The following is a 21,568-nucleotide window of genomic DNA, read 5'->3' on the forward strand; positions in this document are numbered from 1 at the left end:
CTGAGAATCTTTCCTTCTCTAAGAACATATCAAGGATGTCTATCATGGAGCCTATAACACCACCTACTCCATCCTCTTGAAGTGCATATTCCCCTACTATATCAAATAAATTCCTTCTCCCTTTGTATTTGAATCAGAGAGAAATTCATCATTTTGAATATTTTACTCCCTCTTTTAAATTTTTATCAGGGTACAATTCCCAGCACCCAGATGACAGCACACAACTGTCTATAACTCCAGTTCTGGGTGGTCTGAAAACCTTCACAGACATACATGCCAGCGAACCACTAATACATAAATAAGTCATTTAGAAAGGAACAGTGGAATGCTGTCACAAATACAGAGGTACTGATATGCAAATAACGATTCATCAGATAGGACCAGAAAAACTTCAGTAATTTCAGTCTATGAGCATGGATTGGCAGGCTCATGGAGAACAGATCTATCCTAAAGATAGATCTAAAACCTGCAGTAGAAGAAAGTCTGGGAGAAGAAGATTTTAGAAGTTCACATTGACAAAGGCATAAAGTATGGCCAGACAATAACATCCCATGGTAAAGGAGTCTAAGAGCAAGGACTGAAGCCAGGAGATATTATGATTGTGTTAGAATAGAAGAATGATGAAATTTTCGCTTGAAGATGAGAAGACACTTTTACTTGTAGGGACTTATACCTGGTTGAAGCATCCTGTGGTTTCCATAAGCCAGTATCTGTTTTTGAGAAGGAAACCATAATCCTCACTTCTAGTCCAGGTCAGAATGTCAAGAACAGAGGTACAAAGGGTATGCACAATGAAAGTATGCCCATATGTTGTCAACCATATGAAAAAGGATGCCTAATCATTGAGTCTAGTCTAAATTTTCCTTAAAATGGCTTCTTTGACTACTGGAAAAATTCCTTCCAGAGAGGAAGGAGGTAGAAGAGACCAAAGATATGGACCAGGTATGAACTAGTGACCTTAGATTCAAATCAGGAAAGACAGTGCCATTATAAAAGAGAAATGAAGATAATGACCATTACCCCAGAAGTGTGCTCAGTGTTAAACCTCTTCATTTTGTTGTTATTTTATATGAATATTTTAATTTATTTATTTATTTATTTATTTATTTATTTATATACCAATCAGAGCTTCCCCTCCCTCCTCTTCTCCCAGTCCATCCCCTCCTACTGTCCATCCCCATATGTTCTCCTTTCTCCTCATGGAAGAGGAGAACCCCATGTATATCAACCTGCCTTGGCAGATCAACTTGTAATAGGACTGGGTGCATCTTCTTCTTTTGACACTAGATAAGACTGTCCAGTTAGGGCAAAGGAAGCCAAAGGCAGGAAACTGAGTCAGAGACAGTCCCTGCTCCTGCTATTAGAGGGCCCACATTTATGTATAACATGAGGACCAAGTTATACGTCTGCTACATATGTGTAGGGGCCTAGGTTCATCCAATGCATGCTCTGTGGTTGGTGATTCAGTCTCTGGGAGCCCCCATTGACCCAGATGAGTTTATCCTATAGGTTTTCTTGTCATGCTCTTGACCTCTCTGACTCTTTCAATTCTTCTCCCTACTCTTCCATAAAACTCATCAAGCTCGGCCTATTTAGCTGTGGGTCTCTGCATCTGTTTTCAGCAACTGCTAGGTGAAGTCACTCAGATGACAGTTATAGATAGCCTCTTGTCTCCAACTATAGCAGAATATTAATAATCGTGTCTGGGGTGGGCTCTCTCCCATGGCATGGACTCAAGTTGGACCATTCATTGGTGGGCCATTAATGGGGCCAGTGAAAGACACTTTTTATGAAGTAGTAAATATTGAAAAACTGAAAATAATATGCTCAATGCATGGCTATTGTTTTATTTTAACACTCAATGGAAGTGTTTTAATAGTTAAATGTGAAAGCTCAAAAATTATGATAATCTTTGGCTAGCATACTTATTCCACATTTAATTTTAATTTAATAATCTAGTTTATAGCTATGCTGTAAACAAAGATGAATATCAAATATAAATTTACTTTTTGAATTATATTTAGTAGTAGTAGTAGTAGTAGTGGTATTTACTACAATTTATTCACTTTGTATCCCAGATGTGGTCCCCTCCTCCCTTGTCTCCTTCCAATCCCAACTTTCTTCCATCTTCTCCCTCTAGGCCTTTCCCCTAGTCTTATAAGGGACAAACAGCCTTGAAAAGACTCTACTGATGGGCGTATCAAAGCAGAGGCTGTAATTTACTTTTAAATATGACTCCAAAATAAATTTAGTTTGTATGCTCAGGCCAGAGATGTAAGTCAGGAGTTGACAAATAAGTATGCAGTTAGAAAATAGGGGTATTAGTAGAAACGTTTCCATAAAAGAGTAAAAAATGGGAGCCTATTTAATGGAGTGTCAGTGAAGCAAAAGAAGAGAGATGCACTGCCTGATGTGTGAAGAAACTCTGAATAAATCACTTTTTGACAAGCCCAGTCTTTTGCAGGGGAATTTTTGTTAACAGACATCAAACTGTGAGAGGTTGAGCACAAGTGAAGTGTGGAGAATAATCTTTCCATAAGTTTCTCTTTGAAATAAAGTAAACAAGTTAGATGGGCTAAATGGTGTTAGCTTTTGTCACTGGAAGCCAGTTACATTTTCCCCTCTGCTCACTAGAACTATTACTCTCAGACAATGTCTTAAAATGTAGTTTCCTAAATGCTTTTTTTTTTGTTTTAAATAACAAGGCTTAGAGTTTTCTAATTCACAGTTAGATGCTCATTAGAATGTCTTAAAATTACAAACAAGGACTCTTTCAAAGAGAACAGGTGGTAGACATGGAACTAAGCCTTGGCAAAAGAAAGGAAACATCTCTAAGGCACAGGGGAAATAAGAGACAAAACAAACACTAAGAGAGACAAATAGTGGTTTCCATAAGCGAGAGAAAGGGAGCTGAAATAACTTTTCAGAGGAGCTCAAGCTAGTAATGTGATAAAAGCAAGGAAGGCACATAAACTTTGGAAATCTGAAACACAGGAAGAATCACTGTCATGTGAACTTGGTACAGCAAGGCTGTTTGTTTCAGTTTGACCTCTCTTTATTAGCACTTTGTAAACTCCAAGAACTCTACCAGATACTCAATTACAAAGAAACAAATGCTAGACTGCATCTCCTTTCCGATAAAAAGTGGAAACATCCTGCCATGACAATACATTCCTCTGCATTTCCTTCTCATTTACTGCTTTCCTCCCCAACTTCTTTTATGCACCCAATGCCTTTTCTCAGTTTGTACCTTGAATCTATTGATTAAATATTAGTGCATGCCAGGTTCTATCATCAGCCATCTTCTCTTCTTTTTGGGTAGACATGCCCTTATACCACATCTAGCAAAGGTTTTCTGTTAGTGAATGTCAACATCTATCTCCAAGTTTCTCAGCAGGGATATACTCATGTGTAATGAAGGGAAACAAATGAACATTAAAACTCAGAACCATGCCCATTAGCCTGCTAGGTTCTCTCACTCATGTCATCAGTGAAATATCTGTCTATAATTCTCCAAGAATATATATCTGTATGAATTCCACAAAATTCCTTCAGCTGATAAACATCTTCAGCAAAGTGGCTGGATACAAAATTAACTCAAAAAATCAGTAGCCCTCCTCTATATGAAAGATAAAAGAGTTGAGAAAGAAATGAGGGAAGGGGATGCAAGATGGTGGTACCAGGAGGATACTGTGTCTGAGGAGCAGGACAGTAGTGACTGCACAGTGACTAAAAGACAGAACTCTGGGCCCTAAAACACCAGAAATTATGTTTCCCATGTGAAAGGAAACCCCACGATGTGAGAAGCAATTGGGGTCAAGTCAACCAGCTAAACCCCAGAAGATTTCCCAGTCCTTGTAGGTACTTGGTCACCAGCCCATACTAAATGTTGGGCACAATACCACCAGAGACTGGGTTTTCCAGTTGAGAGAAAACACCACCCATGGTGAAGCAAGCAATCAAGACTGAATTCAAGTCACACAGACAATCTCTGGAAAAGACCTCAGTGTCTGGTGGGCACTTTGTCCTCAGCCCAGATATCTACATGTGTGCCCTGCTCAACTTCACAGACAGATCTGTGGCCCCCAGGGCACTAGAGAGTGGGTTTCCCTATTGGGAGGAAACCACACAGTGAGGAAAACATCAATTCCAACCTCAGGGCACTCAGCCAACCTCCCCACCAAAAAAAAAAAAAAAGTTCTTAGGAAAAGTAACTGGATTCCCGCAGGTGCCCAGTCACCAGTGCAGGACCACTCACCTATGTCTGTGTGTTCTACTAACTGTCCCAGATGTAAATGTGGACTCCAGAACACCACAGACTAGGTCTCCCAGACTAGGAAACCCAATAGTAAGGGAAACATCAGGTCTAACCTCAGGACACTTAGCTCTGAAAAGTTTCTGGGTTCCCACAGGCTCCAGGCTATAGCCTCCTACTGCACCCAGGAGTGCAGTGCTTCCCCCTCAACTGATTACTGCTTGGGTACTAGGGTACAGAGCTCCAACCTCAGACCTTCAGAAGCCTTAGAGCCATAGGATCAGTCCAAATATACTGCTTCAAGGTGCAAACCAGTTATACCTAGCTAAACTGACAAAACCATGGAGCTCCCTGGTTCTTCAAGAAGGCTGCTCCAGCAAAAACAGTGTAAGAGCAGGAGCAGCAGGTCACTATATTCAGAACAAGAAACCCACACAGCAGGGCAGCTGTCTCCAGGACTTCTCCTGGTGAAAAGACAGACCCTGTGACTACCAATGACCAGAGTTACCACACAGGTCCATATACCTGAGGTGAGCTGTGGCAATTCCTGAGAAGCACCACCATTAAGTTGACCATACATGACTTCTTCAGAATCCTGCCAAGAGGAGTCTCCCCACCCCAGGATTATAGCAGTCACCAGAAACAAAGAGCCAACACCTAAGACAGACAGATGAGTAGAGGCCAGCATAAAAGCACAACCAACAAAACCCAAAGCAACATGGCATCTCTAGAATACAGTTATCTAGGGGCAAGTAACCTTAGACTACCTAACATAACTGAAATTCAAGAAGATGTCCTTATATTGATGCTTATGAAGAGGATAGTGGTGGAAACACATTAAATGAGTAAAGAAATAGAAGAAGTAAAGTAAAACAGACTATGGCCATCTGTAAAGAAATACAGAAAGGTGTAGCCAAACAGTTTGTGGCCTTCAGAGGAAATGATTAAATCACTGAAAAAAATTTAAAAAGCACAAGAGTGTTCAAACAAACAGGTGAAGAAATTGAAGTGAAAACAGGAAAGTACATTCACACAGGTGAAGGAAATCAAGAAAATCGTTAAAGATCTGAAGATAGAATTGGAACAATTAAAGAAAACACAGAGGAAGCCATGTAGAGGAAGAACTTATAGAAGAAAACAGGAACTACAGAGCTAAGCATAACCTACAGACTATAAAAGATGGAAGAAAGAATCTCAGGTGTGGAAGATACAATGGAAGAAGCCAATGAATCCATCAAAGAAAATTTTAATATAAAAACTTCCTAACACAAAACATTCAAGAAATCCAAGAAAACATGAAAAGACAAAAGATAAGAATAAAAGGAATAGAGGAAAAAGAATATTCTTGTCTCTAAGGTCCAAAAAATATTTTCAAAAAATTATAGAAGAAAATTTCCCCAAGTTAAGAACAGGCCTAAAAGGATAAAAGAGGCCTACAAAACACCCAGTAGATTAGACCAGAAAGGAAAATACTTCCATCACATAATAATCAAAACAATAAGTTTACAGAACAAAGAAAAAATACTAAAAGCTGCAAGGGAAGAAGGACAGAAAACATATAATGGCAAACCCAAAAGAATCACATTAGACTTCTCAACAGAGACTACAAAAGCAAAAGGGCCTAGATGGATGCCGTGCAGACTCTAAGAGAACACAGATATCAGCCCAGGCTACTATACCCAGCAAAACTCTCTGTCATCACAGATGGAGAAAACAAGATTTTGAATGACAAAAACAAATTTAAAAAATACCTACCAACAAGTCCAGCATTACAGAAGATACTAGAAGGAAAAATACAACCCAAGAAAACTATTTTCAGAAAAACACAAGAAATAAATAACCTCACTATAACAAAACTAAAAGTAGCCAAGCACACAAACTCACTACCACAAGCAACATCAAAATCAAAGGATCTAACTGTCAATGGTCATTAATTTCTTTGAACATCAATGGAATCAAATCTCCAACAAAAAGACAGAGAATAACAGAATGGATGTGTAAACAAGATGCAAAAATCTGTTGCATACAAGAAACACATATAAGTCAGAAACATAGACATTACCTGAGAGTAAATGGCTGGAAAACAGTTTCCCAAGCAAATGGACCCAAGAAACAAGCAGGAATAGCCATTCTAATATCTAATAAAATAGACTTTCAACCAAAATTATTTAAAAGGCAGAGGGCAGAGAATTTTATAAAAGAAGGGAGAGATAGGAAGACATGGAATGGATAGGAGCTCCACAAAGAGAGCAACCAAAAAAACAAAAACCAAAAAAATCTGACCACATTGGTCTTTTCTCTTTTTTTTTATTTTTTATTTTTTATTTTTCTTATCAGTTACATTTTATTAACTCTGTATCCCAGCCGTGTCCCAATCCCTCATTCCCTCCCAGTCCCTCCCTCCCTCCCTCATCTCCACCGTGCCCCTTTCCAAGTCCACTGAGAGGGGGGACCTCCTCCCCATTCATCTGATCCTGTTTTATCAGGTATCTTCAGGACTGGCTGCAAAGCCCTCCTCTGTGGCCTAACAGGACTGCTCCTCCCTTCGGGGGTGGGGAGACCAAAGAGCCAGTCATTGAGTTCCTGTTAGAAATAGTCCCTGTTCCCCTCACTTTGGGAAACCAATTGGTTACTGAGCTACCACAGGCTACATCTGAGTGGAGGTTCTAGGTTATATCCATACATGGTCCTTGGTTGAATGTCAGTCTCAGAAAAGACCCTGTGCCCAGATATATTTGGTCCTTGTGGAGCTCCTATCCTTTCCCCATCAGACTAACTCCCCTTCTTTCTTATGATTCCCTGTACTCTGCCAAAGGTTTGGTTGTGAGTCTTTGCTTTGAAAACACTGCTAGTTAGAGTCTTTCAGATGTGCTCAGTAGACTCCTGTCATACGTTCAATGCACATCCCATCTGTCTTTCTAAATGAGGATTGATCATCTTACCCCATGTCCGCTCAATTGATTATCTTTTTTAGGTGTATAGATTTCATTATGTTTATCATATCTTATAGGTCTATATAAGTGAGTATATCCCATGTTTGTCTTTCTCCTTCTGGGATATTTCACTCAGAATGATCTTTTCTAGATCCCACCATTTGCCTGCAAATTTCATGATTTCCTCCTTTTTGATTGCTGAGTAGTATTCAATTGTATAAAAATACCACAATTTCTGTACCCATTCCACCGTTGATGGACATCTGGGTTGTTTCCAGGTTCTGGCTATTACAAAGAGAGCTGCTATAAACATGGTTGAGCAAGTGTCCTTTTTGTGTACTTGAACAAACTTTGGGTATATACCTAGCAGTGGTATAGCTGGGTCTGGAGGAAGCACTATTCCTATTTGTCTTAGAAAGTGCCAGATAGCTTTCCAGAGTGGTTGTACCAGTTTACATTCCCACCAGCAGTGGAGGAGGGTTCCCCTTTCTCCACAACCTCTCCAGCATGTGTTATCGCTTGAGTTTTTCATCTTGGCCATTCTGATGGGTGTAAGGTGATATCTCAGGGTCGTTTTGATGTGCATTTCCCTGATGGCTAATGAGGATGAGCATTTCTTTAAGTGTTTTTCTGCCATTCGATATTCCTCTGTCGAGAATTCTCTGTTTAGCTCTGTTCCCCAGTTTTTAATTGGATTACTTGGATTGCTGCTTTTCAGCTTCTTTAGTTCTTTGTATATACTGGATATTAGTCCTCTGTCAGATAAAGGGTTAGTGAAGATTCTTTCCCAATCTGTAAGCAGTCGTTTTGTTTTGATGACGGTATCCTTTGCTTTACAGAAACTTTTCAGTTTCATGAGGTCCCATTTATTGATTGTTGCTCTTAGAGCCTGTGCTGTTGGTGTTCTGTTCAGGAAGTTGTCTCCTGTGCCAATGAGTTCTAGGCTGTTCCCCACTTTTTTTTCCAATTGATTTAGGGTATCTGGTTTTATGTTGAGGTCCTTGATCCACTTTGACTTTAGTTTTGTGCAGGGTGATAAATATGGATTTATTTTCATTTTTCTGCATGTAGACATCCAGTTGGTCCAGCACCATTTGTTGAAGATGCTGTCTTTTTTCCATTGAATGGAATTGGCTTCTTTGTCGAATATCGAGTATTCATAGGTGTGTGGGTTTATTTCTGGGTCTTCTATGTGGTTCCATTGATCCTCCTTTCTGTTTCTATGCCAATACCATGCAGTTTTTATTACTGTTGCCCTGTAGTACAGCTTGAGATCAGGAATGGAGATACCTCCAGATGATCTGTTGTTGTACAGGATCGTTTTGGAGATTCTGGGTTTTTTGTTTCTCCATATGAAGCTGAGAATCTTTTTTTCAAGGTCTGTAAAGAATTGAGTTGGTATTTTGATGGGAATTGCATTGAATCTGTAGATTGCTTTTGGCAGGATGGCCATTTTCACAATGTTAATCCCACCAATCCATGAGCACGGGAGATCTTTCCATCTTCTGATATCTTCTTCAATTTCTTTCTTCAGAGACTTGAAGTTTTTCTCAAACAGGTCTTTCACTTGCTTGGTTAGAGTCTCACCAAGGTACTTTATGTTATTAGTGGCTATTGTGAAGGGTGTTGTTTCCCTAATTTCTTTCTCAGCCTTTTTGTCTTTGGTATATAGGAGGGCTTCTGATTTTTTTTGAGTTGATTTTGTATCCTGCCACTTTGCTGAAGGTGTTTATCAGCTGAAGAAGTTCTCTGGTTGAATTTTTGGGGTCGCTCATGTATACTATCATATCATCTGCAAATAGTGACACTTTGACCTCTTCCTTTCCAATTTGTATCCCCTTGATCTCCTTTAGTTGTCTTATTGCTCTGGCTAGGACTTCAAGTACTATGTTGAAGAGATACGGGGACAATGGACAGCCTTGTCTTGTCCCTGATTTCAGTGGGATTGATTTAAGTTTCTCTCCATTGAGTTTGATGTTAGCTATAGGCTTGCTATATATTGCCTTTACTATGTTTAGGTATGTGCCTTGTATCCCTGATCTCTCCAAGACTTTAAACATGAATGGGTGTTGGACTTTGTCAAATGCTTTTTCGGCATCTAAGGAGATGATCATGTGGTTTTTCTCCTTCAGTTTGTTTATGTAGTGGATTACATTGATGGATTTCCACATGTTGAACCACCCTTGCATGCCTGGGATGAAGCCTACTTGGTCATGGTGGATGATATCTTTGATGTGTTCTTGTATTCGGTTTGCAAGTATTTTATTGAGTATTTTTGTGTCAATGTTCATAAGAGAGATAGGCCTAAAGTCACATTGGTCTTTTCTAAGACTGACACTCCCAACAAGGACCATGCATGGAGATAACCTAGAACACTGGCACAGATGTAGCCCTTGGTAGTTCAGTGTCCAAGTGGGTTCCCTAGTAATGGGAACAAGGACTGTCTCAGTGACTGGCTCTTTGATCACCTCCCCCTGAGAGGGTACCAGCCTTACCAGGACACAGAGGAGGACAATGCCGCCAGTCCTGATGAGACCTGATAGGCTAGGATCAGAGGGAATGGGAAGAAGATCTCCCCTATCACAGGACTTGGGGAGGAGTATGTGAGGAGATGTGGGAGGGAGGGTGGCATTGGGAGGGAATGATGGAGGAGGCTACAGCTGGGATATAAAGCTTATAAACTGTAATTTATAAAAAATATATAAATTTTAAAAAATAATATAGTATGTTAGAAACAAACCCTCATGAGTAGCAGTAAGTGTATCCTTCCATGTAAGTATTTTTCCCCATGGATATTCCATTCCTTTATCTACACTCTCAGTCATTAACATTTCAATACCTGTATGATGTTGCCTAGGGGTATACAGCACTAAATGCCCTTCATGACAGATGGCAATCGGTTTGCTGGATGTCTAAATGGGGGTAGTAGAATGCCAACATTTAATGGACTGGCCAATTCTTCTGACGATTTTATGAAAAGATTAAACGTGTCATCAATCCCTTCTCCTGAGACACTATTCAGTCACCTTATTTGGGGGTCAATCTTATTTTCCTTAGTGACTCACATCTCAACTATATTTCAGAAAGGGTGAGGACAAACTGTAGCAACTAATTTTTGGCCTCTATTCTATGATCATTCTCAAAGGATCACAAAATAGAAGGGAAGAAGGTTCTAGTACCTCACATATCCATGGTCATAAAATAAACATTACTGGAGTATAGCTCTTAGTAAAGCTACTTTCTCATATGGTATCTGTTCCAACACAATACAAAGTGAACTTGACCAGTCTTCAACAATTATGTGATGACCAAATCTCCTCAGGACTTTCCAAATAATATTTCTTTAGCTCAGGAAATAATAGCAAGAATAGACAAATGGAACTGTATGAAACAAAAAGGTTTCCTCCAACAAATGCAATAATGACTAGAATGAAAACAGAAACTACATGATAGTAGCAAATCTCTTCTGAGTTCATATTTTAGAAAGAATTATTTAAAATATATGGAAAATTCAAAACACATCAAAATACAAAAATTTTTCAGACAATAAACAGGTAAATGACTGATCAGTTTTTAAAAGAAGAAATACGACTCAGGAGGGGGACCAAGATGGCAGCGCCGGGAGAACACTGTCCCTGAGAAGCAGTACAACACACTCCATGCAGCGAAGAGGAGACTGAACTCTGGGACCTAAAACAACAGCTATTGTGTTTCCCAGGTGAGGGGAGGCTCCCACAGCGTAGGAATCGGTCGGGTCCACTCTCCGCTGCCCAGCCAGAAGCTAAAAGAGAACCCGGGTAACATGGGCTTTGAGGATCCAGGCTGGTGCCGCAAGCCTGCATGTCCCTATCACTTTTCCAGGCTGATTGGTGGGCACAAGGGTGCCAGAGACTGGGAGTCACAGTCGCAAAAAAACCCCACGGGGAAGGAAAGTTTCAAGATTGATCACGGGTCACCCAGTCTTTCCCTGGATAGTCTCGCTGACTATGGGTACCCGCGGCCATCACAACTGAGCTCCAGCTGCACTTGGAGAGCAGCTGCACGCCCAGCTCAAAATACCTACTCCCTCTTGGGAGGAGGCAGGAGGCGGCCAGCAGAATCTGCCACGGACCACATTGTCTGTACCCCAACCCGAGATCAGGACTGAGAAAACCCAATCCTTTCAGGCACTCCCCCAAACACCGCCATAACCCTGCCGTGGCAGAGCAGAAGGATAAAGAGGCACACAGCAGCTTCACAGTGCCAGAACTCCAGTGCTGCCAGCTGCTCCCAGCAAACAAATTTCAGCTCGGGATCTGGGACTGTGGTCATTCTACACGTCCTGAGATTCTCCTGGGTCCAGCACAATAAGGTTTAGCAGCAAGTTCTATCACTGGCACCCCTCCCTCCTGACCCCTGGCAGAGAAACCCCCGGCTCAGGATCGGACTGAGAAGCCCCAACCCCTTCTAGCACTCCCCTGAGAGCACCACCATAAGCTTGCCCTAGCAGAGGGGAAGGTCAGAGGGGAAGGACAGAGAGAAAGCGTGCCAAGGACATAGCACCCTCTCTCCAGATCACCCAGTCGCCCCTAGCAGAGAAACCCAAGCTCTGGATCTGAGGACATTCAACCCTACCTGGTACTCTCTCGGCATCAACAAACATAGGTTCTACCCCCAGGCTGCTTCTTAATCCCGGGATCCGGGATTAAGAACACTCAACCTAACTCTTTCCCGTGCCACCCCAGGACCAGTCAACATAACCCCTTCTGGCAGAGGGAAAGGACAGAGAGACAGCACACAGGAAAGGTGGACACCAAGTCCTGTCGCCACAGTGTCACAGAGCTGACTGTTAGCCTACCCACTTCCACAGCAGGACCAAATCAGAGAGTAGAGAGCAAGGGGAACCCCTGTACATTCCAACTGGTCCTGCAAGAGAGTGAGTGAGCCTTCTAGGGAAAGTTTGCCACAGACCCAGGGCCTCTCCACAGAAGCAACCAGACGAGATCCCTGCCACCCACATCCCTAGTGTGGGCATCATAGGGATTCTTGGGATAGCGACCCCAACTTTGAAGCCTCTGCCTTGCGGATCCACCAGTGTAATCCAGGCAAACAATCCCTGGATCTCAGACTGAACTGTGTAAATGTGGCCTGCAGGCCACTGCAATACCAGAGAATCTGCGCATGCACACTGCGCCCACTAAAAGCGCACACAAATAGTGCCAGCGTCACATTCCTTACTTAGACAAAACTGAAACCACAGTGCACACTCCCAAACCAGTGAACCTTTCTCATCTTCCTGAAAAAACAGTCCAGAAAACAGAAAGAGATAATCATAGCCCGAACTAAAATCTCGAGGAACAAACAGTAAGGATTATAAATAACCAGATGGCTAGAGGCAGACGTAAGAAAACTCCCAACAAAAATCAGGACATAATGACCTCACCAGCAACCCCACAAAACAATGGACACTTCAATTCACTAGATATATGAGAAAACGACTTAAAAACTATGTTTCTCCAGCTATTAGAGGCCCATAAAGATGAAATGAACAAAGCCCTCAGAGAAACAGTGAAAGAAATCGAGACTAACCAAGAGGAAACAAATCGTGCTCTCAGAGAAATGACCACGAAAATTGAGGCAAACAAAGAAGAAATGCACAAAGCTCTCAATGAAATGTCCACACAAATCAAGGCAAATAAAAAAGAAATAAACAAAGCTCTCATAGAAATACAGGCAATTATACCCAAAGAAGCAGAGGCACAATTAGTGATACATAGAGAGGAAACGGACAAAAAAAAAAATGTAAGCTGTCATTGAAAAGCAGGACTCCACATTCAAACAGATGAAGGAAATGGTGCAAGACATGAAAACAGAATTAGAATCACTAAAGAAAACACAAATAGAGAAAAACCAGGAGCTGGAGAACATAGAGAAAAGATCAGGAACTACAAAGGTAAGCATCACCAACAGAATACAAGAGATGGAAGAAAGAATCTCAGGAGCGGAAGATACACTTGCAGAAATTGACACATCTCTCAAAGAAACAATAAAATCAGAAAAGTTTCAAACACAAAACACCCAAGAAATCAAGGACACCATGAAAAGACAAAACCTAAGAATAATGGGAGTAGAAGAAAAAGAAGACATCAGGCTCAAAGGTCTGGAAAATATTTTCAAGAAAATTATAGAAGAAAACTTTCCCCACTGAAAGAAGGAGATGGCCATAAACATACAAGAGGCCTACAGAACACCAAGTAGACTAGACCAAAAAAGAAATTCTTCATGTCACATCATAGTCAAAACTCTGAACCTACAGAATAAAGAAAAAATTCTAAAAGCAGCAAAGGAAAAAGGCCAAGTAACATATGAAGGTATACCTATCAGAATCACACCAGACTTCTCAACAGAAACTATGAAAGCCAGAAGGGCCTTGATAGAAATCATACAGTCCTTAAGGGACCACAGATTCCAACCCAAACTACTATACCCAGCAAAACTTTCAATTAACATAGACAGAGAATTCAAAATATTCCAAGATAAAACCAAATTTAAACAATATCTTCATAGAAACCCAGCTCTACAGAAGTTACTAGAAGGGAAACTCCAAACCAAAGAAAACAACTACATCTAAGGAAACAAAGGAAATAGATAACTACACAACAAAAAAAACCCCACAAGAATACAAGCAATGAAACTCAGTGACACCACCAACCCCACATCTAAAGTAAGTAACAATTGTTGGTCACTACTTTCTATCAACATCAACGGACTCAACTCCCCAATAAAAAGACACAGACTAACAGAATGGTTGCAGAAACAGGATCCAACATTCTGTTGCATCCAAGAAACACACCTATGCAACAAAGATATACACTACCTCAGAGTAAAGGGCTGGAAAAATGTTTTTCAAGCAAATGGTTCCAGAAAACAAGCTGTAGTAGCCAACCTAATATCTAATAAAATAGACTTTCAACCCAAGTTAATCAAAAAAGATAAGGAGGGCCACTATATTCTCATCAAAGGAAAAATCTACCAAGAGGACATCACAATTTTGAATATCTATGCCCCAAATACAAGAGCAACTACATTCGTAAATGAAACAATATTAAAGCTTAAATCACACATTGATCCTAATACCCTAATAGTGGGAGACTTCAACACTCCACTCTCACCAAGGGACAGATCAACTAGACAGAAAACAAATAGGGAAATAAAAACACTTACAGAGACCCTAAATCAAATGGACCTAATAGACATCTACAGATCTTTTCATCCAAACTCAAAAGAGTATACCTTCTTTTCAGCACCACATGGAACCTTCTCCAAAATAGACCATATAGTTGGTCATAAAGCAAGCCTCAACAGATACAAAAAGATTGAAATATTCCCTTGTATTCTATCTGACCACAATGGACTAAAGCTGGACCTCAACAACAAAAGAAATAACAAAAAGCCGACACGCACATGGAAACTGAACAATTTGTTACTCAATGACAGCTCGGTTAAGGAAGAAATAAAGAAATTAAAGACTTCCTAGAATTCAATGAAAATGAAGGTACAACATACCCAAATTCATGGGACACATTGAAAGCAGTGCTCAGGGGAAGATTTACAGCACTAAGTGCCTGCAAGAACAAATTCGTAACATCACATACAAACAACTTAATGGCCCAAGTGAAAACCCTAGAAAAAAAAAAAAGAAACAGATACACCCAAGAAGAGCAGACAGCTGTAAATAATCAAACTCTGGGCTGAAATCAATGAATTAGAAACAAATAAAACTATTCAAAGAATCAATGAAACAAAAAGCTGGTTCTTTGAGAAAATCAAGAAGATAGACAAACCCTTAGCCAAACTAAATAAAAAGCAGAGAGAATCTATCCAAATCAACAAAATCAGAGATGAAAAGGGTGACATAACTACAAACACTGAGGAAATTCAAACAATCATTACGTCATACTACAAAAGCCTATATGCCACAAAATTTGAAAACCTAAATGAAATGGACAATTTTCTTGATAGATTCCATCTTCCAACATTAAGTCAAGATCAGGTAGAAAGGCTGAATAGCCCTATATCCCCCAAGGAAATTGAAGAAGTCATTCACAGTCTCTCCTCCAGAAAAAGCCCTGGGCCAGATGGTTTCAGCGCAGAATTCTACCAGACCTTCAAAGAAGTGCTAACACCAATTCTCCTCAAACTATTCCACAAAATAGAAACAGAAGGTACATTAACAAACTCATTCTATGAAGTGACAGTCACCCTGATACCTAAACCACACAAAGAACCAACAAAAAAAGAGAACTTCAGACCTATCTCTCTTATGAACATTGACGCAAAAATACTCAATAAAATACTTGCAAACCGAATCCAAGAACACATCAAAGATATCATCCACCATGACCAAGTAGGCTTCATCCCAGGCATGCAAGGGTGGTTCAACATATGGAAATCCATCAATGTAATCCACCACATAAACAAACTGAAGGAGAAAAACCACATGATCATCTCCTTAGACGCTGAAAAAGCATTTGACAAAGTCCAACACCCATTCATGTTTAAAGTCTTGGCGAGATCAGGGATACAAGGCACATATCTAAACATAGTAAAGGCAATATACAGCAAGCCTATAGCCAACATTATCCTCAATGGAGAGAAACTTAAATCAATCCCACTGAAATCAGAGACAAGACAAGGCTGCCCACTCTCTCCATACCTCTTCAACATAGTACTTGAAGTCCTAGCCAGAGCAATAAGAAAACTAAAGGAGATCAAGGGTATACAAATCAGAAAGGAAGAGGTCAAAGTGTCACTATTTGCAGATGATATGATAGTATATATGAGCGACCCCAAAAATTCAACCAGAGAATTCCTCCAGCTGATAAACACCTTCAGCAAAGTGGCAGGATACAAAATCAACTCAAAAATCAGAAGCCCTCCTGTATACCAAAGACAAAAGGGCAAGAAAGAAATTAGGGAATCAATACCCTTCACAATAGCCACTAATGATATAAAGTACCTTGGGGTGACACTAACCAAGCAAGTGAAAGACCTGTTTGAGAAAAACTTCAAGTCTCTGAAGAAAGAAATCGAAGAAGATATCAGAAGATGGAAAGATCTCCCGTGCTCATGGATTGGTGGGATTAACATTGTGAAAATGGCCATCCTGCCAAAAGCAATCTACAGATTCAATGCAATTCCCATCAAAATACAATTCTTTACAGACCTTGAAAAAAAGACTCTCAGCTTCATATGGAGAAACAAAAGACCCAGAATCTCCAAAACAATCCTATAGAACAACAGATCATCTGGAGCTATCTCCATCCCTGATCTCAAGTTGTACTACAGAACAATAGTAATAAAAACTGCATGGTATTGGCATAAAAACAGAAAGGATGATCAATGGAACCAAATAGAAGACCCAGAAATAAACCCACACACCTATGAATACTCGATTTTTGACAAAGAAGCCAAAACCATTCAATGGAAAAAAGACAGAATCTTCAACGAATGGTGCTGGTCCAACTGGATGTCCACATGCAGAAAAATGAAAATAGATCTATATTTATCACCCTGTACAAAACTAAAGTCCAAGTGGATCAAAGACCTCAGCATAAAACCAAATACTCTAAATCTGTTAGAAGAAAAAGTGGGGAACAGCCTAGAACTCATTGGCATAGGAGACAACTTCCTGAAGAGAACACCAACAGCACAGGCTCTGAGAGCAACAATCAATAAATGGGACCTCATGAAACTGAAAAGCTTCTGTAAAGCAAAGGACACCATCATCAAAACAAAACGACTGCCTACAGATTGGGAAAGAATCTTCACTAACCCTTTATCTAACAGAGGTCTAATATCCAGTATATACAAAGAACTAAAGAACTGAAAAGCAGCAAACCAAGTAATCCAATTAAAAGATGGGGAACAGAGCTAAACAGAGAATTCTAGACAGAGGAATATGGAATGGCAGAGAAACACTTAAAGAAATGCTCAACCTTATTAGCCATCAGGGAAATGCAAATCAAAACGACCTTGAGATATCACCTTACACCCATCAGAATGGCCAAGATGAAAAACTCAAGTGACAACACATGCTGGAGAGGTTGTGGAGAAAGGGGAACCCTCCTCCACTGCTGGCGGGAATGTAAACTGGTGCAACCACTGTGGAAATCTATCTGGTGCTTTCTAAGACAATTAGGAATAGTGCTTCCTCAAGACCCAGCTATACCACTGCTAGGTATATACCCAAACTTTGCTCAAGTACAGAAAAGGGATACTCGCTCAACCATGTTTATAGCAGCTCTATTTGTAATAGCCAGAACCTGGAAACAACCCAGATGTCCATCATTGGAGGAATGGGTACAGAAATTGTGGTATTTTTACACAATGGAATACTACTCAGCAATCAAAAAGGAGGAAATCATGAAATTTGCAGGCAAATGGTGGGATCTAGAAAAGATCATTCTGAGTGAAATATCCCAGAAGGAAAAAGAAAAACACGGTATATACTCACTTATATAGACCTATAAGATATGAGAAACATAATGAAATCTATACACCTAAAAAAGATAATCAAGAGAGCGGACATGGGGTAAGATGATCAATCTTCATTTAGAAAGACAGATGGGATGTGCATTGAATGTATGACAGGAGTCTACTGAGTGCATCTGAAAGACTCTAACTAGCAGTGTTTTCAAAACAAAGACTCATGACCAAACCTTTGGCAGAGTACAGGGAATCATAAGAAAGAAGGGGAGTTAGTCTGATGAGGAAAGGATAGGAGCTCCACAAGGACCAAATATATCTGGGCACAGGGTCTCTTCTGAGACTGACATTCAACCAAGGACCATGTATGGATATAACCTAGAACCTCTGCTCAGATGTAGCCTGTGGTAGCTCAGCAACCAATTCGTTTCCCAAAGTGAGGGAAACAAGGACTATTTTTAACAGGAACTCAATGACTGGCTCTTTGGCCCCCCCACCCCCCAAGGGAGGAGCAGTCCTATTAGGCCACAGAGGAAGGCTTTGCAGCCAGTCCTGAAGATACCTGATAAAACAGGATGGGATGAATGGGGAGGAGGTCTCCCCCTATCAGTAGACTTGGAAAGGGGCATGGTGGAGATGAGGGAGGGAGGGAGGGACTGGGAGGGAATGAGGGAGCGGGACATGGCTGGGATACAGAGTTAATAAAATGTAACCGATAAGAAAAAAATAAAATAAAATAAAAAAGAAGAAATATAAGTAATCAATAAATATTTGGGAAAGTGTTCAACATACTAGAAATAAAATGAGTACAAATGAAAACTGTTGAGACAACACCACAAGCAAGTCTGAATGTCTAGCATCAAGAAAACACAACATATGCTTGTGAAAGGCATAAAAGAAACCCTGTAGACTGCAGATAAGAAAGTAAATTAATTCAGTAACTATGGAAATCATTATGAGGGGTTCTTAAAAAAACTAATATTATAGGTACCATGTGATATAATTCTATTTCTGAGCATCAATATGAAGGATTCCAGCTTATTACAGAGAAACTTTCATACTATGTTTGTTCCTGAAGTAATCAGAAAAGCCAAGATATAGAACAAGCATTCATGCCAACCATCAAATGACTACATAAACTATTCTCTTTCTCTCTCTCTCTTTCTCTGTGTGTGTGTGTGTGTGTGTGTATGTGTCCCTCCCTCTCCTTTTCTAAGGATTCACTATTAAAATTAATTGTTTAAAGCTGGAATCACTTCTCCTTATAACAGGAATTGTGGATAAAATTAGCCACAAATGGTTAACTTTCCAAATCACGCTTAATATCATTATATTTTTAGAAAAATATTAATATCAAGTAATATTTATACTTTTTGTTCTTAGCCTATTATTTATTTGGGAGAAACTAAATGGGAAGCTAGAATTTAAAATTTAGTTCTAGCCATGAGAAATTCAATCTTCATCAAATTCTTATTTATTTAGAAGTCGGGTAGTTGATGTGTTGATTAAAATGTATCATCTTAATGGATGCATAACCGAAATGATAAGAAGCAATCAATTATCCCAAAGTCAATTTTAAGATGACCACAAAATTACTCTTCATGATCACAAGTATTTACTGAAACTTATGGATTCCTACAAAGTAAGACAAACTTCACAACTATGAAATAGAAAATATCTCATAATCCCGGAGCCATTGCTGGTATTCAGTAGATTATTGTTAGAAGTATTTTCAAAGAGAATATTAATCAGTCAAGAATTCTTCAAAATTCAACAGAACAGTTACTATTGGTCTTAATATACATGCCCCCCCACCATGACAATTATTAAAAGAAGATACTTTTTAAAATTTCCCACATTACCACATGGCTAAGAAAAATATATTTCTATGACTTCATTGTAGCATGCAATGCAAATATGAAAAATTTCAAGGTAATAAAAGTGGAAGATGCAAGTCTAATATGATGTGGTTCTTACAGAAAAAAAAAATGAGGATAAGAGACTTCTTCCTTCTTTCTTTTTCTGCTGCAGAGGGAATGGGTACAATGGCCAGAGTTGTTGTAGTTGCTGAGAGCACCTGATAAATGCAAACCAATCACAATTGCCCTGCTTCTTTTCAGACTATAGTGTTTTCTTTTTTTTTTTCTTTTTTCTTTTTTTTTTTTTCTTTTTAGTTACATTTTGTTAACTCTGTGTCCTCACTGTATTCCGCTCCCTCATTCCCTCCCCAACCCCACACTCTCTCCCTGGTCTCCTCCCTGCCCCTTTCCAAGTCCACTGATAGGGAAGGACCTCCTCCCCTTTCATTTGACCCTGTTTTATCAGGTATCTTCAGGGCTGGCTGTAGAGTCCTCCTCTGTGACCTAACAGGACTGCTCCTCCCCCCCGGGGGGGGGGGGGGAGTCAAGGAGCCTGACCTTGAGATCTTGTTAGAAATAGTCCTTGTTCCCCTTACATTGGAAAACTATTTGGTTACATAATGAAATCTACACACCTAAAGAAGATAATCAAGAAAGTGGACACAGGCGAAGATGATCAATCTTCATTTAGAAAGACAAATGGGATGTGCATTTAAGGTATGACAGGAATCTACCGCAAAAGGCATTTGAAAGACTCTACCTAGCAGTGTTTCAAAGCAGACACTAAGACTCATAACCAAACCCTCGGCAGAGTGCAGGGAAGAATATGAAAAAAGGGGAGTTAGTATGATATGGAAAGGATAGGAGCTCTACAAGGACCAAATATATCCGGGCACAGGGTCTTTTCTGAGACAGACTGTAGTGTTTTCAACCTGTTAAAAGCAATGGTTTTCATATCTGTTAACATCCAAACAATCCTAGCTGATTCACAAGATATTCTTGATCACGCATTTCATTTCATTTAAAGTAAGAATGAGAGTGGGCTTTCCTATCTGAATACAGTCTGGTACCTTCTTGAAACAAAAAAGCAAATGTTTAGTGGTCTTTGAGACATTAGACAATTTTTTGTTAATTTTAACATTCCATTTTTATTTTTATAGTTTCAAAAAATGATAACTCCAAATTAATGCAAATGTTTGTATTGAAATGTTTTTATTCTTTTCTTTTAAAATGTTCAAATGTAAAGAAAAATATAAAAATGAATATAATATCTTAAGTCTCTTTATAAATTCATTGAATTATTGAATAATTTAAAATCATTTTGTATGAGTCAGCTCTGAACTGCTAGCTCTATGAGGTAAGTTAATGTAATTTTTCTGTCATTCATGTTAATGTTAGAAGGCCCTTTCATAGAAGTATTATGTTATTATTTTCAATATGCTCGAAATCCTGCCAGGAGGTAATAGAGCTTATACCAGTGCCAGTGAATTAATGGGAAAGCTGGGGTTTGGAATTTTTATGTATTTTTTAAAAAGCAATATTGGGCAGATCAAAGATGGCAGCACAAAGAGGACACTGTCTGACAAGCAGGACAGCAGTGACTACAGCGCAAACAACAGACTGAACTCTGGGCCCTAAAACATCAAAGACTGTGTTTCCCAGGTGAGAGGAAATCCCACGGTGTAGGAAGCAATCAGTCCTTTCTCTGGTTACCAAGCTAAACCCCCAGAAATTTCCCAGGTTACAGCAGGCATTCAGTCACCATCCCAGAGCCACAGGTCTGCATGCTCTGATCACCATACCAGACTGAACTTTGGGCCCCACAACACAATAAACTGAGTTTTGAATCCAGTGAAAATGCCACGGTGAAGGAAGAACTCAGGAGAGACCGACCTCAGGTCAACAAGACAATCCCTGGAAAAGGTCCCAGGCTACAGCTGGCACTCAGCCACCAGCCCAGAGACCTGCCTGCATGCCTGACTCACAGTCCCAAACAGAACGGTGGACCCTACAACACCAGATACTGGGATTCCCTGTCAGGGAGGAAACCCCAA

The 21,568-nt window shown here is 39.9% G+C and overlaps 1 pseudogene; it reads left to right on the forward strand.

Annotated features, from left to right (window-relative positions):
- Positions 1-317: 317 nt before the first annotated feature.
- Positions 318-21,152, forward strand: LOC110542888 (dnaJ homolog subfamily A member 1-like; annotated as a pseudogene).
- The last annotated feature ends 416 nt before the right edge of the window (positions 21,153-21,568 follow it).

This window comes from Meriones unguiculatus, chromosome X (genome assembly GCF_030254825.1).
Source record: "Meriones unguiculatus strain TT.TT164.6M chromosome X, Bangor_MerUng_6.1, whole genome shotgun sequence".
Lineage (NCBI taxonomy): Eukaryota > Metazoa > Chordata > Mammalia > Rodentia > Muridae > Meriones > Meriones unguiculatus.